The 17,420-nt window shown below is 40.7% G+C and overlaps 1 protein-coding gene across 1 annotated transcript in view; it reads left to right on the forward strand.

The window, feature by feature from the left end:
* Positions 1–4,327: 4,327 nt before the first annotated feature.
* The window catches only part of LOC136872711 (neuronal calcium sensor 2), a 1,371,956-nt gene continuing 1,358,863 nt past the window's right edge, over positions 4,328–17,420 (forward strand). The window contains exon 1 of the mRNA XM_068227282.1: positions 4,328–4,389. The gene's annotated coding sequence lies outside the window, so the exon portion shown is untranslated. The remainder of the gene's footprint in view (positions 4,390–17,420) is intronic.

Here is a 17,420-nt window from a genome sequence, read left to right on the forward strand (position 1 = left end):
TGTGACTTATTTTGACTTTGTTTGTTTTCTTATTACGGTGTCTAATCTCAGTTCATGTGCATATATCTACTCCGTTTTATGAGTTTATATTAATTATTGGCGTATAAGTACAAAATGGATGACTAAGAGAATAAAAATCGATGGCTGAATGAACCAGACAGTGAGGTACCTCAAAAACATTATGGAGGGAGTAAGTGAGACAAATCAAAATGTAAGGTAATTTTTCATTTATTTTTTTATAAATGCATGCATAATTATATTATAATGTACAGAAAATAAAGTTCTTTTCACAATGCATAATCATATTCATTGAATAAATGGCACAGAATAGCCGTATATCACAAAGAAAACTGGATCACAATTGTGATCCGCGCGACCACTGACGTGACTTTTCTTCTCGCGACCACTGGAGTGTTAAGATACAGCCCGGTCATTATCCTTATATGCTTGATAATTGGGCACTGTTTCTGCAGTGCGAGCTTCATTCACAGTGAACTACTCATTGGCAGGTGTACACACCTGTGTATTGGCGCACGCTAGTGGTACAGCAATTTCTTGATTCGTTTACTATTCGTCTTGCTATACCTCTGTGAATTTGCATATCGATGGGTGATGCACAACCGTTAATTTCTGAAAATTTACTATGTCAACCTTCGACTGCCTTGTTTGTTATTTGTTCTTTTACATTTAGTTTTTTTTTTTACATTTTAATCATTTTTATTCACAGTTTATATCATACACATACAGTACACGCACAGAGGTAGTGAGAGATACAGTGAGAATCCCACATAAGGTGAACTTGTGTGTGAGCTTTATGAATACAGCATGGCATATAGTGCATAGCATTTGCTCCATCTGCCTTTTCGTGATAATGTAATACAGTCGAATCTCGATATCTCGAAGCAAACACTTCCTCGCTTGAAGCTAAAAATACTTTGCAACTGGAATTTTGTGCAACATTAACAGTACAATACGGCTTTTGTGGTTTGTGAGGAACGGTTAGCAAGTAAAGGAGGGTTTACAGTGATGCTGTGAACTAATATGAAGGGAACCGAAAATCTAAAACTTGTGATGGTAGGAAAATCGGCGAAGCTTCATTGTTTATCGGGTGTGAATTAATTGCCGGTCACGTACGAAAGCAACCCCCGAAGTCGCGGATGACAAGTTCCATTTACGAATCTCGGCTGCTTGGTTTCGACAAGAAGTTTCAGCGTGACGGGAGGAAGGGTTACCAGTAACAAACAGAATAGACTAACGGATTTTTTCCAAAGGTGTTAACCGGGGTATGTTGTTTCACTACTGTGTGTTCTGTATCCTGTCTTCTAAGAAGTTATTATAATGAAGGTCATAATTTTTTTTTTGCTAGGGGCTATACGTCGCACCGACACAGATAGGTCTTATGGCGACGATGGGGTAGGAAAGGCCTAGGAGTTGGAAGGAAGTGGCCGTGGCCTTAATTAAGGTACAGCCCCAGCATTTGCCTGGTGTGAAAATGGGAAACCACGAAAAACCATTTTCAGGGCTGCCGATAGTGGGATTCGAACCTACTATCTCCCGGATGCAAGGTCACAGCCGCGCGCCTCTACGCGCACGGCCAACTCGCCCGGTGAAGGTCATAATTAAAGTGATACCGTAAATAGTTGTTTTTTATTTGTTTTAAATACAGTTAAAATAATGTATTCAGTATAAGCTGTTATGTGCTATACATATTGAAAAACGGTATTCTCCATATCTGGAAATTTCCATAACTCGAAGTGATTCGAGATATCGAGGTGATTCGAGATATCGAGGTTCCACTGTAATTCTATGATCTATATGGTATAATAAGATAGAAACTGGAAGTGAGAGGCATAGGTTACTGGAGAAGGTGGGTTTCATGGTAGAGAGGAATAGTGAGTGAGCTGATTTAAATATAATAGTGGAAATTTAGAAGTTCATTTACTTTGTAATGGTTGTTTTGGAGCCATGTGAACGTCTTTTCTTCAGGGTATGATGGTTTCCAATGATTACATACACAGGTAACGCATTGTATATCTGTGGGCCGTTAAGAACTGGAATGTAGATATTCCACATTTCAGGTGGGAACTTTGGTGGTCGCGCCCTCCTCCCTTTTCATACTGCCGTGCTCCTAACATATACTTTCTCATCATAGTTTATAAATCAATTAAAGGTATAAAGGGGAGACTAAATGGTAACTACAACTGTTTTATAGTGTCGCTACCTACCGTTTTGTAAGCCCCTTTTAAACCTTCTGATAAAGTTTTTCTCCAAATACCCTGAGAAAAATGTAATAACCTAATAAGTCTCCCTTTATCTGCACCTTTGGGAAGGCAGCTCGTATTTGCGAGCTTGAAGTCTGTCAGTTATATCACCGGATTTATAACCATGTTGGCTTGTTATGCGTGCACTTCAATGATATCTCAAATTATTCTGTAGGGCCTATGTGTACTCTGTTTTCCTGGAGGTTGGACCATAAACAAAGGGCGTAACATGCCCCTTGAAGAGACCATGGAGTGGTAATAGCTGGGCGAAATGTCTGAGTGACATCTTAAATGTTCCATCACAGAAAGCCTTCGCACTGGCAACTAACACCTGTGAATGCACCTTTGTATGGCCGCCATTTATTATTATTATTATTATTATTATTATTATTATTAACAATAATTTTGACCCGTTCTAGTTCGGACACTGGTATCTCTCAAAGTCTATGACCATTACATGAACGTTAAACAAGTATTGTTTTTTTAAATTTTATTTTTATTATTTTTATATACAAGCGAATGGACCACTAAGGATCACGCAACAACTTCATTTCTTTCTCTTCTCGTAGAGTTTTCTCTGTGTCCAATGCTCCTTCATGCGTTCGCTGGCCTGCTTCCGTTGTTCATCTGCCCAGGCTCTTCCGGGTTTTTTAGTTCTTCCTGCGGCTTGAACCTCTTCCAAATTCTTCACTGTGTTCCTAAACGTACTCCTTTCTAACAGCTGGACTTTCGAGATGCTTTACATTTCCATGTCCTTCTTCGTTGTCTGCGTCCATTCTGTACAGATGTCCGAGAAACACTAGTCTCCTTTTCTTCATGGTCTCTGAGATTCTTTCCACCTTCTGGTAAACTTCTTTGTTGCTCCGAAGTTTCCATCCGCTTTCAGTTTGGACAGCTTCCATAATTTTTCTGTGGATTTTACTTTCCAGGTCCTCTGGCTCCTCCAGCTTGTAGTTCATATACAGGCATTCTGTTTTGACCTCGGTGTTGTAATGTTTTAACTTGGAATTCTAGGATAAACACTTCTTATTGTAGACGCTTTTTGTTAAGCCGTATGCTCTCTCCATTTTCGCGATCCGATCTTCCACTGCAGCTTCTTCTAGTCCATTCTGTTGTATGGCCTCACCAAGGTATTTAAACTTCTTGACTCTTTCTATCCGTCCTATCTCTGTTTCCAGGAATTGTGGTCCATCTTTTATGTTCGTCATGAATTTGGTCTTTTCTGCTGAGATCCTCAGTCCTGTTTGGCTGGCGTTTCTTTCCAAGAGATTAATCCGGATTATTATTATTGTTATTATTATTATTATTATTATTATTATTATTATTATTATTATTCTCTGAAGACAGTAGGTCTAGATGAGAACGTTAAAATTTTGTTTTCTTGATTTACGCCCGAATCGTCAATTAGAAAGAGTGCATTTCTTCTTGTAACTTCCGTACTCAGGGCTACAAATATTACAACAGATACCGAGACGAGACTGGCATAGTATTGCTATGATTACAATATTGGAAAACAAACAATATATTTAAAATCAAGCAACGAAATGTATGATAAGACGAAATGGATCTATGGTCTTTCGCCTGTGGACAATGCCGGTAGGATGAAATCTGATTATGGGTGAAGCGTCCCACTGGATGAAATGTACTGTACCTGAGGACGAAGTGCATCATGGACGAAATTTCCTGATACCTTATACCCACGTAACAAGGTATTTTGATTTTCGGGGAATATATGCACGTTGATATTCGAACGTAAAGTGACGAAAACGAAATCCAGAGGGCATAATTATGATATGTTGACATTATTATTATTATTATTATTATTATTATTATTATTATTATTATTATTATTATTATTATCATCTCGGAAGATCTGGTCAGTTTTTCGTTTGCCTGATTTTGGTAGAACATTTATTTTTTAAGAAACGTCATTTACGTTTTTAAGTATACCTTTCCTTCTAACCAGATGGAGGGAAATTGAATTGGTCCTATACTTTCTGCTTATTCTTGTTATTGACGTATACTTTTTCAGTGTTATTTTGTAATTTTTACTGCTTATTCTTTCAGGTCAAACTCCATGTCCTCAAGTCAGAAATACGGTCAATATTGTGCAGCCCATCACATTAAGGTACGTGACAGTTCTTCTATCCGCTACTTGATCTGCTGTTTTGAATCATTTTAAAAGATGATCGTGAAAGGGTTTGTTAAATATACAAGGAAGAAATATGTTATGATCTTATTAAATCAATTGTTTGAATAATGTAAAATTGGTCTTTAAGAAAGCAAATATGGCAGACCAAAGTAAGATCCATCATCACTGCCGACTTCAAAGGTTACTTGTTAAAATAACCAAACATTATAAGAAATAAAGCTTGTGGCAATGCATGTAGCAGTAATGAAGAAATATCCTATAGCTACTAGGTTATTAAATACTGTATATAATGTTTGACGTGTCTCACTATAGTTATCTATTCTTTTATCTACTCTTATGTAACTTCATGCTATCTCGTGTAGGGCCAATCCGTTCACCTGTATCTATTATTGTTATTCAGGTACTCTTTGTCCTTGGGCAATCTACAGCTGTTGCGGGAAGATTGTACAATAAACAATACATTCCTACATACCACTGTCCGGCTCCCTGCTTTAATGGTCATTGTAGTGGCCGCCGGTTCATAGGGTCCCGGATTCAATTCCCAGCCGGGTCGGGAATTTTAGCCGTGTCTAATTTAATTCCTCTAGCGGGGGTATTGGATGTCTGTCTCAGTATACGTCTCTTCATTCATACACAGCACACTATACTGCTAACTATTGTAAAAACACTCTATCTGGTTAGAAGGAAAGGTATATTTATAATTGTAAATGATGTAAATAAGACATCGTTAGTCGAGAGCGAAATGCCTTCGGAGCCAGTTTGCTCCCCGCTCTCGAGGAACGAGAGCACCTTAGCGGGCAAGTAGGGGAAGTGCATGGCATAGTATGTACTGAAGGCCAGTGACGCAAGTACAGTACGGCCACGGAATGCAACCCGCCTAACTGCTGCTCTCTTGTCACGTGACAAGCACCCGTCCCGAGCGGAGCAAGTACACCGCCTCCGTAGAGCAACTACGTGATGACGTCTAATGTAAATGACTCAGTAGTGAGTACTTCACTTAGGGAAAGGCATCTGGACGTAAAGCAGTATGTGGAAAAGAGGCGGGAGAAGAATTCGTACGTGCTACTTATATTATCTTAATAAGTGTAATATGTTAATGGATGGTGCCTTTTTTTTTCGTCTTCTTTCTTTTGCAAGCATTTCCACTTTTCCGCAGTTGTATCAAATGCTGCATATTCCTATCCTGGCACACTTCTTCGGATAGACCTGTCCTTTCCATTGTTTTAGCTATTGTTCCTCAAGTTTACCAGTGGTCTCCCTCGACACCTTCTCCCTGGCGGAGACCATTTGAACAAACACTTTGCTGTTCATCCATTCGTCGGACATGGACATACCATCTCAGTGCTCGTGCATTAATCCTATCCGTAACCGGTTCTTCCACATCAGTATCTACTCTTACATACTGATTTCTCAGCCGATACAAGCGGGTTGCTCTCATGCTCCGCCGTAACGCATCCATTTCCACAGCCTCAGTCTTACCCCTTTCTCTTTCGGTCAGCGTCTAGCACTCTGAATCATACCGGTAATTGTTCTTACGGCTGCTCACGGAATAATGAGCATTCGCCGATAGTACTACATTTCAAAGGCATCTATCCGAATATCTGATGCCTTCATTGTCCATGATTTAACACCGTACAGAAAAATGCTGAACATCAGCGTTTTCGTATGTGGTTTCATTGTGTTTTTTGTCACCTGTTTGTCAGACCGTATCTTCACAAGGTTGACCACAGCGTTTCGGACAATAGCTATACGCCGCTCTATCACTGCCTCATAGGTGCCCTGGCTAGAAATTTATGATCAAAGGTAGAGGAATTCCTTAACAACTTCAATTTTTGGTGGCAAATGTTGCAGTTGTAGTGTATTAGTCCTATCGAAAATTTACTTCACGTGGGTCTTATGGTGATGATAGGATAGGAAAGGCCTAGGAGCGGAAAGGAACCGACCGTGGGCTTACTTAAAGTACAACCCCAGCATTTTCGTAGTGTAAAAATGGGAAACCATGGAAAACCATCTTGAAGGCTGCCGACAGTGGGGTTTTGAACTTACTATCTTCCGAATGCATGCTGAATTAGCTTTGTTATTTTTTCAAGTTTATCTTCAGTCCAAAATTAGCACTTTCAGTAGTACCGAGCTCGATAGCTGCAGTCGCTTAAGTGCGGCCAGTATCCAGTATTCGGGAGATAGTAGGTTCGAACCCCACTGTCGGCAGCCATGAAGATGGTTTTCTGTGGTTTCCCATTTTCACACCAGGCAAATGCTGGGGCTGTACCATAATTAAGGCCACGGCCGCTTCCTTCACACTCCCAGCCCTTCCCTGTCCCATCGTCGCCATAAGACCTATCTGTGTCGGTGCGACGTAAAGCAACTAGCAAAAAAAAAAAAAAAAAAAAAAAAAAACTTTCAGATCATCTGGAGCATGACCGGAAGTTCAGCTGTATCCTTGGCCAGTACAGTCGTATCGTCAGCATATCGAAGATTAGTTAACTACTGACCTATCAAAACGCTCCCTTCGAAGTTGTCCAAAGCTCGTCTGATTATAAATTTGTCATAGGCATTGAACAGTCATGGCGACAAAATGCAGCCTTGTCGACAGTGAAGGGTTTTGATTTATTATTTTTCCCCCGCACGATTCCACCTTGTGCACTTCGAAGGTTTATTTGACAACGATGGGATAGGAAAGGGATGTGAGTGGGAAGGAAGTGGCTGTGGCCTTAAGGTATAGCCCCAGCATTTGCCTGGTTTGAAAATGGATAACCACGGAAAACCACCTTCAGGGCTGCCGACAGTGGGGTTCGAATCCACTCTCTCCAGAATACTGGATACTGGCCGCACTTAAACGACTGCAGCTCTATGAAGTTTATGAACGAGGTGTACACGATGCTTACGGCTTTTACCTCAACCTATCCAGCTTGCTTATTATTACTCGTAGGAGATAGTATTATGTACCCTGGATAAGAGCGCAGAAAATGCAGTAAACATACGACAAAAAACATTTGCTTCCGGTGCACAGGTATATTTCTTGTCCTACTCTTCAATAGGCAAACATATGTGTCCAATACACGCTTTGTCTGTAAACTTGCATAGTTTTATTTTGATAAGCAGCATTTTGGTCAGTTTGTGAATGTGATTTAAACTCGTTCTAATAGCTTAAAAAGCCGGGCTGAGTGGCTCAGACGGTTAAGGCGCTGGCCTTCTAACCCCAACTTGGCAGGTTCGATCCTGGCTCAGTCCGGTGGTATTTGAAGGTGCTCAAATACGACAGCCCCGTGTTGGTAGATTTACTGGCACGTAAAAGAACTCCTGCGGGACTAAATTCCGGCACCTCGGCGTCTCCGAAGACCTTAAAAAGTAGTTAGTGGGACGTAAAACAAATAACATTAATTAATTAATAGCTTAAAAGAGTCAAAACATTGATAAACCTCAATGTATTAAGTAAAATAAATCTCTATGATAAAGTGCTCCATTCTTTTGTCCGACTCTTTGGTTGAATCGTCAGTATACTTGCCTGTGGTTAATCCCCCTGTGGACGGGGGGTAGAATAACATCCACCGTATCCCCTGCCTGTCGTAAGTGACGACTAAAAAGGGGCTCCAGCGACTGTCAGCTTGACAGCGTGGGTTGGTTAGCACGGAGCCCTTAGCTGAGTGCTGGCGATACTATGCCAGGCTCCTCCTATCCGACCTCACATGGTCAGCTCGTGTGCATTTTCGACCAAGAGGGTATTCGATTTCCGAGACGTAGGGAGTCTCTAATTTCCATGCCCTTCATGGCCCTTTCCTTTCTTTTCCCGATACCTTCACTTTTTGAAGGTTGGTCCTCTTCCAGTTTCCTTTTGATTAATGTTTAAGATAGGATGGTTGCATAGTTGTACTCCCTCTAAGAGGATTAATCGGGGCCGATGACCTTAGATTTTAGGCCCATTAAACAACAAGCTTCACCATCATCATCAAGGATTAACCACCACCACCACCACCACCACCACCACCACCACCGAAAACGCGGGTTCAGACAATCCTGGGTTCGATTCCCATTTAATAGCGAACACATCCCTTCACCGTGAAAGGCTTCCGACCGTAAAACTGGGCCATGCCCACATGAAATGCCGACCTCAATAAATTGGTGAAACGGCTAGGAAGCAGAACAAAAATAAAAATAAAAAATTGCTTCATCCTTTTGGTTCTTTATATACCCGGGGACTTAAAATTTTCAGCTGACCCCTTTTTGTGTCATGAATTTTACATAAATAGAATGTGTTTTTGAATATAAAATCCGAAACTATCTTATCGTGGACAGTGGAATAGCTCAACTAGTGAACTTTGATATCAGTTTTCGTGTACAGTTGCCTGAAAAACTCTGGCTTCGTTAGAATAGAGGTTTATTTCCCGTTCGCTCTAGTCTATTTAGAATAATTGACTTTCATGAAGAAGTTTCACTTCCAGTTCGTGTTATGTAAGACAAAGGGTTGTGGTCCCTTTAAGTTGGGAAACTGTCGGTTAATATACGGTGCGGTGAGCTGAGCTAGATGTTTGAGCATCTGTCTCGCCCAACTCTGTATTCCATTATCCATTCTGTATGCACAGGACGCACAGTACATTATTCACTAGCCATTATTTAAACCCTGTCACGATTGAAATTAAATGTATAATTACATTTTACGTAATTGACATTAATGCAGCCTTGCATGCTCATTTCAGTGCTTTTGTTTTATTTTATAGTAATCTAACCTTAACTGAAATGTTTGTTGTGAACATGTTATTGTTAGAACCCTCTCTCTCTTTCTCTCTCTCTCTCTCTCGATATTCCCTTCTCGCTTGTGTGTGCTTTGTATTTTTTTTTGCTAGGGGCTTTACGTCGCACCGACACAGATAGGTCTTATGGCGACGATGGGATAGGAAAGGCCTAGGAGTTGGAAGGAAGTGGCCGTGGCCTTAATTAAGGTACAGCCCCAGCATTTGCCTGGTGTGAAAATGGGAAACCACGGAAAACCATCTTCAGGGCTGCCGATAGTGGGATTCGAACCTACTATCTCCCGGATGCGAGCTCACAGTCGCGCGCCTCTACGCGCACGGCCAACTCGCCCGGTGCTTTGTATTTTGAATGGATTAAACGGTATTTATACATCCTTACTGTTATGATTGTATACCAGGCTTGTGCAGCAAATATTGCGACCTTTAACTGGTGAACGGTGTAGTTAATTATTACTCCTTAGGGCAGGGCCTCTCAGAGTGCATGCGCCTGGTGCATGCACTGTGCACGGTGCAAAATACGACTTGGCTTGGTTGACCAGAGTGCAGACTCCCCACTCCTCGATTTGGAGCAATAGCGCTTACTCTGTATTTCCTCACGCCTATCTCGCTCGCTCCCCCTGTCTCCCTCTTCCACACTTGTTACGTAGCGCTCCAAATCCGAGCTGAGTTGCGCCGAGTAGAGCCGAGCTTAGGCGAGCTTAGCCGAGTAGCCCAGTGACGAAGCGTTGGTCCGAGTCGACCCGAGCGGGAACGATGCGCATTGCACGGAGCTCTTGCGCCTCGATTTGCACGCGTGAGATTTTGGGCGTTTGAGTTGCAAACAGATAGTAAGACACGGAGGAACATATGTCTACAGAAAAGCAAATTGCAATGCTCTGCCGTGGCAATGTATATCCAACAGCCAAATGGTACTCACCATGCTAATAAGGTAGATATGCAGTTGAGAAGTACCATGAGGATCATCTCTCTGATTATCCGATCTACTCCATACTAGTTAAGAGTCTTATCCAACATTCTCTTGCCAGTGCACCTAATCATTGGTGGACTAAAATCTAGTCTCCTACCCATGATAACAATCAAGCAGTTGACACGAGGCAGGCTTCAGTCTGCTTGAGGTATGGAAACAGCAGTGATCGTATGCAGCTCCCAAGTGGTTTAGATTAGTGGTTCTCAAATTGTGGTACGCGTAAGCTTATACTCCGCACGGCTTTACTTCTAAATTGACGTTTAGGCCGATTTTGGCTCTGTCTGGTGGTTGTGCACTGAAGCATAGACATCCAACCAATCCCAAGCTGCCATTTATATCGATTTATATCGGCAGAGCACGATCTCGAAACCTAGTTGCCAAGTCTACATAATATTTACATTCACCACGTGGTTAACCTATCTCGCACAGCGTGTATGGTATTCGGTACGGTTCGCGATCATTTCATTTCAATGCAATAGAGAAGATTTGGGCTCAGATTAAGGGTTATGTTGCAACCAAAAATATACGTTTTACTATACTCGAGGTGGAAAATCTGTGAGCCGAAGTTGTGGCAAATGTCAGTGCCGATGACTGGAGGAAATTAGTGCGCAGTACACAAATATTAGTACGTGAGGAGTGGGAAAATGAAGATGTAATGGTGAACTGCGTCGGAAGTTTAATAATATCTTCGAGAGCTGGTGATAGTAACAATGGTTCGTTGTAGGAGGGTTACAGTGACTCTGAGATCAGTGGAGTGTTCCCTTTGGAGGCCATAACCTCCTTCCTGTGCCAGCCATTGGCGGTGAGTGATGTGTTATTCCCTCATTCTCTTTTATTCTTAATAATATATTCTCTTATTAGTATCAGGTGTTGTTAGTAAGTGTAGTTTTAGGAAGTTGTTTTCAATCCTTATTCATTAGTTTTTCTGAGTACGGTATTACATTTTCCTATATAGGGCTGTTTACCGCGGTCGTATTGCATCAGCTGTTCTCACGGGTGCAGCGCGCTGGCAACAGAGGAAAGGCGATGCTCATTTGTTTTGCGAAACTTCAATTTAGAAGTAAGGCCGTGCGGAATATAGGCGTACGAGTGAGACTTTCAGGGGGTACGCGAGCAACTTTCAAACAAAAGTGTGAAGAAGAAAAAGAAAACATTTAATTAGCCTTAAATAAATCCTTACTAATATACTTTGGAAATCAAGCAGGATCTAGAAAGGAGTGGCGCGAGGCTTGTGTTTGTATGAAATAGACGGTAAAGGAAATCAAAGAAGAATTTGGAAAGGGAATCGCAATCCAAGGAGAAGAAATCAAAACAGATTTGCCGATAATATTGCTATTTTATTTGAGTCTGCAGAAGATCTGGAGAAATTGCTGAATGGTCTTGGAGACCGGGTGAGTGGCCGTTCGATTAGCGGCGCGCAGCTGTGAGCTTCCATTCGGGCAGGCGTGAAGATAGTTTTCCTTGCTTTCCCATTTTCACACCAGGCAAATGCTGGGGCTTAATTAAGGCCACGGCCGCTTCCTTCCCACCCCTAACCCTTTCCTATCCCATGTCAGCATAACACCTTTCTGTGTTGATGCGACGTAAAAAAAGACAAACTCCTGGTCTGAGAGAGGGCGTCACCCTCTATGAGGCCCCTTCAGAGAATAAACACTTGAGTAGGTAGCTCTTACCACGAGGAGTGAACGGGAAATGTGTGTGTGGGTTGCGCAGAAAATGTTAAACCTGCAGAAATCTTGCATAGATTGCATACACAGTTCGGTACTGATGCGCTTTCGAAGTTTTAAGTACACAAGTGGCATTCGTTCTTTCGTGAAGTTCGGGCAGTAACTTCTGAACTCATTCACGCATTTCATCCCATAACCAGCATTATGCCACAGAACATTTTGAGCTGGGTACGTTGATTTTCTGCTTGATCGACGAACTCTCAGTGCAATTCTTGGGCAAGGCTATAGAGGGCTATCGTTTTAAAAGACGCAAGATTTCGATACACAGCGTCCTGCCTTTAAGATAATGCCAAGCCCCTCGCTTCTTCTTCTTTTTGTTCTTATTGGCATTTTCGTAGTCATCTTGAGTTCGACTCTATGTATGGATGATTTAGCCAATTTTTACGTCCATATCCCCTTTCTGACGCCAAACCCGATATGTAGGCATATGTTCGGTATCGAGTGTTTCCATGGTGGGTTTTAAAAATTGAACTGAACCTGTTCCCTGCTTTTGTTCACGTAATCCGAAATAAATACGAAATACGGGGTGAAAAATTGAAGCGTACAGACAAAATTATTATTTTATTTTTATAAACAGTCTTAAAATATTAACCTAATAATTAGTCTTTTATTTCGGGTAAGGTAAGTAATGGGCAGACAGTTTTATTTGTGTTTGTTTTGATTGTTTAGTGCAGTATCCCGGGGAAACTTGACATTTAACTCTTAACTACAGTCGTGCTTTTCACACCACGAATTCTAGGAACACTATCGGCCTTGGAGATTGCGCGTTTCAGTAGCTTCCTCATTCGCAGTCTACTTTTGGTTACCATGGTAGCCAGTGGTGGAGATGCTGTGTTGTCTCTCCTATTGTTAAAGAGACGTCCGGGGGACCGCACGACTGTGAATGTGTAAGTCAGTGACAGGTTAAGCACTTTTTTTTTTTTTTTTTTTTTTTTTTTGCATTCACTGATTTTATTTCTTCTCCGCATTTGTTGATGACAGAAAAGGTATCATGGAAACGGGGAAATCGTATATTTTAGCCCACTACAATAACACAAAAGGTGGTGCTGATATCTTAGATGACTAGAGCGCCAAATACTTTTCAAGCCGCCGTACACAGCGCTGGCCCATGGTTGCCCCCTTCATCTGAGGGTTATCAGCGCATGTTCATCAGTCCTTCAGTGAAAGAGCTGTAATTAGCAGAAAATCTCTCGCGAAACAACTGATTGAACCTACGCTGCGAGAAATAATGAACAAGCGCCTTCCACGAGAACTGCGATTTTCTGTCGGTCGAGTTGTGGGAGTCGAAGTACATCTCGATGAAGACCTGGACCAGGAGGACGAACTGCCGAGGGATGCAAGGAAGACATGTCAAATTTGTCCGTCAAAAAGGAAGAAAAAGCAAGCTTCTTGTGCCGCAAGTGCAAAGTTCCAATTTGTTTGGAATGATCAAATAAGATTTGCCCGCATTCCATATAATGTGAAATTCAATAATAATAATAATAATAATAATAATAATAATAATAATAATAATAATAATAATAATGTGATGTTGAATATGGTAAATTTGAGTAGTGCAGATTTTTCTGTGTAATTTGTTATAGGGAACACACATCAGTTTTAACATCAGTTAGTCCTTTATAACATTAAATTACAATGTACAGGTTTTCAGGAAGGAAATGCCTTTCAGTTATTATTATTATTATTATTATTATTATTATTATTATTATTATTATTATTATTATTATTATTATTATTATTATTATTATTATTATTATTATTATTATTTGTGACCGTGTGTGCAAATGTTGGTGCGAATTTTGAGTGTAACATGAACAAATTACTTTCGCAACGGTGAAACTAAATTTTATAAACCTGATGCATTTTGCGGTTTATTAAAGAATAAATATGTAGTACAAAACGCAAAAAAAGTGTTGGAAGGTGGATTTTAGAAAAGGGCCTGAACGCAAAGGGAACAAAGCATTGCTGATATCTCCCTTAGTATTAGTCTAACCGAAATAACGTATATCGCTAAGGATACATGGAACGTAATTTCCTTTCATCTATCTCCTGTCCACTTTTCCCACACAACAGATAAGGCAACGACATGTCTACACCTTCCTGTCGTATTGACTTCCTGCCAGAGTCCTTCCATTCTTCTATTTCGTCACGCACATTGGAATCCAGCTGAACAAGCTTGCTTGAGGTTTTAATGATAATCAAAAAATGACGATTTTTGGAGACGCTGAGGTCACGGAATTCTTGTTCTGCAGGAATTCTTTCATGTGCCAGTAGATGTACAGATTGGATGATGGCGTATTTGAGAACCTAGAAATACCATCAGACTGAACCCGGATCGTACCCGACAACCTGGGCTTAGAAAACCAATGCTCCACCGTCTGAACCATTCAGAAGTGGAAATGTTGCTGACGGGGAGTGGAACCTGCATCCTTTCAGGTGAACTGAGCATCCGTTTGCCGCCACGACTGCGCAGCCCTGGAGTTAGTTATTTCCTTTAGAGCAGGTTATTCCTACATTCTCTTAGAACCTCGGTTTAAAAAGTTCTCCACGGGAGAATATTGTAAAAAGGCTTTGGTGCTCTGAATGTCTCGACACATGGGTTGGCCTGTAGCGATATAAAACCCTTATCTCTATGCACAAAGGAGGTTGTAAAAAAAATCCTATGTTGCTGTGAGGTAGATTAACTCTGATAAAAGTGTGTACATTGCGGTGTTCTGTATTATCACCGAGCTTCCTTTGTTAGAAAAATGATTCATAGAAAACAAGAAGGGAAGTGGTACGAGGATTTACAACTTACTTTTCCCCCCGCAAAGGAAAACAAAGAGAAAAGTCTGGTAACCACCGAGCATGCCATAAGATAATTTATTGATGAAATCTGTGGTGGCCATTTCCAAATCAGCAAAGAGAAGCACATCGAAAATTCATTATCAGCACCATGAAAATTGACGCTACCCATTTATACTTGTTCGTTCCTATTTTCTAAAGAATTATATGCATTTATTTTTTATTTCTTTATTTAGGTTTTTAGCAGTGGCGAAGTTAGGGCTCGTGGCCCTCTCTTACACTTAGCCACATAATTACAGTACAGTATAATATAGAAAACATACTATCATTGAATTAGATATGTAAGCGAGATAATAAGTTAGAAAATACATAATAAGTTAGAAAATAAATAATAAGTTAGCAAATGCGAAGCAAAGAAAGAAAAATATAAAGCAGTTATGAGAAACAATACATAACAAAGGATACACACTAGGCCTATATACCAAGCGGCTCAAGAGCGCCGTACTTTCTAATTATAAATGTCCCGGATGCATTTGTGTTGAATGGGGTATTTACCAACTGATTGCCACAGGGACACTACCGCCCACAAGAGAGAACAATCGGACGGTCGCTCGCATCATGTTCCTCAGCGCTACCCGTCTAATGCAAGCCTTTGCATTAGTAAGCGCTGGCTTGTGGTACAGCAGCTCTACATTTGTTGTCTGCATATCGGCAATGGCTAGAGTGTTCAGCAACGACGAATACACAGACATCATTTGATGTACGGAGAATGTGGTCGAAATGCTGCCGAAGCTCGCAGACGGTATGCACAGGAGTTTCCAAACAGACGTCTGCCTTCTAAACACATATTTCGCCGAACAGATCTGCTGTTAAGAACTAATGGATCGTTCAGGGCACATATGACCAGGGACAAAGCCGTCTGCGACAATGATGGCGTTATGCAGAACGTACTGCAATACCGGTACTTTGAACGCAATCCTTCACACGGGCGGTAAGTTGAACTTCACTGTGATAATAATAATAATAATAATAATAATAATAATAATAATAATAATAATAATAATAATAATAATAGGAAAAACTGCGTATTTTAATTTTGAAATCACAGTCACATACCATAATGGCCCAACCACGCAGTCTTTCATACATCACCAGTCACACGAAACAGTCAGCGGTGTTCAGAAGGAAATCTCTGCAAGCAGTTTTAAATTTTGTTTACGTCTTACAGTTCCTAACATCATCTGGAAGTGTATTGAAAAGTCGCAACCCAATCGCAACGAAGGATTTATTGTACTTAGAAGAGCGGTTAACGGGAATAGCGATGGATGAGCCCGATCTACAGTAGTATTAAAATTATAGTATGTGGATAGAAAATGAAACTTCGTAGAAATATATAGGGGATATTTTCATCGAGAATTCGATATACCGATGCCATATATGTAACTTTCGCCGCCCTTCGGGTTTCAGCCAGGAAAGAGCTGTTGAAAGCAAGCCGAAGACTAGAGTTCATCGCTCGATGCAGTTTTATAGTTTGATCGCTAGTTGCGATAAATGGTTACAAAACACTGTCACCTCAAATACAAGTTGATAGGGAACTCGAGAGGGTGTCACACTCTCTATTCCCGAATTTCAATTAAGTACACTTGATTTACTCGAACTTCTACATGAGGGCAAAGAGAAGTTTACATTTTAGGGAATGGACTGTTACATAGTTAAAGTTTGGAACCTTCCCCTCGAGTCAGCTTGCGGAGATAACTACTGATATAGAAAAATGGTGGCCATTACCTTACGTGATGTTCTGCCTGCCGATGGATAAGGCTCCCGCCTCCTCTCTTAGCATACACACTCACTAGCACGACGATCAATAAGACAAATTATCTCGAAAATGCGTCAGCTTTTATACCCGAAAGGAAGGTTCGAGAAAGCTCTGGATTAAACCGGACACACCCTCTCATTTTATTGGACAATTGAAAAGTTACAATAAGCCTATGATTGGCAGAAAATTAAATACACAAAATTTTTGAATGCCGGAGTCCCAAGTTAGCAGGATAAGTAAGAAGTGTTGCAAACCTTGCAGTATAAAAAACAAGGAAAGTCAATTCAGTTCATAAAACCTATAAACACACAGTTTCTTTAAATTTCTAGTTGTTCCACTTTGCACGAGAGTGCATGACATCAGGTTTTTTAATAGAGACATCTATGAAGAAAAGTCCCAACTTTTTGAAACAGCTGTTGTAAACTTCAAGTGTTAGATAGCGTTCTTCCAGGCGCTTCATTTAAATGCACGGGGTTGAGGTGTACCTCCTGGTACAATAACGAAACACTGTTTTGCGTCCAGCCCGCTGCGAGAAGAATTCGCAGAACGTGGTCGCAGCCCGCATTTTGTGTGCGAAGATATTTGCTGCATAGAGAACTTTTCCCTGCCTCTCCCTGTATTATCAAAACACACTTCTGCGCTCGATTTTTTTAAAAAAAGGAAGCCACAAAGTGTTCTTAATTGCTTTAAAACAAACTACAGTATTTAAATAATAATAATAATAATAATAATAATAATAATAATAATAATAATAATAATAATAATACCAGGGGTTCACCTTCCCCGGCTATTTAAACTGTGCGCCTTCTCCACCATGGTCATCTCTGACAGTGATTAGGAACTTTTAATACTTTCTAAAACTCTCTTCTCTGATGGTTAGATGGCTCTGGCGTCTATTTTTTTTAGCGATCTCTAGTGGGATAAGTCCCAGTTAATCGCCAAATAAATTTAATTTTATTATGGTT

The sequence above is a fragment of the Anabrus simplex genome, chromosome 4 (assembly GCF_040414725.1).
Source record: "Anabrus simplex isolate iqAnaSimp1 chromosome 4, ASM4041472v1, whole genome shotgun sequence".
NCBI classification, from domain to species: Eukaryota; Metazoa; Arthropoda; class Insecta; order Orthoptera; family Tettigoniidae; genus Anabrus; species Anabrus simplex.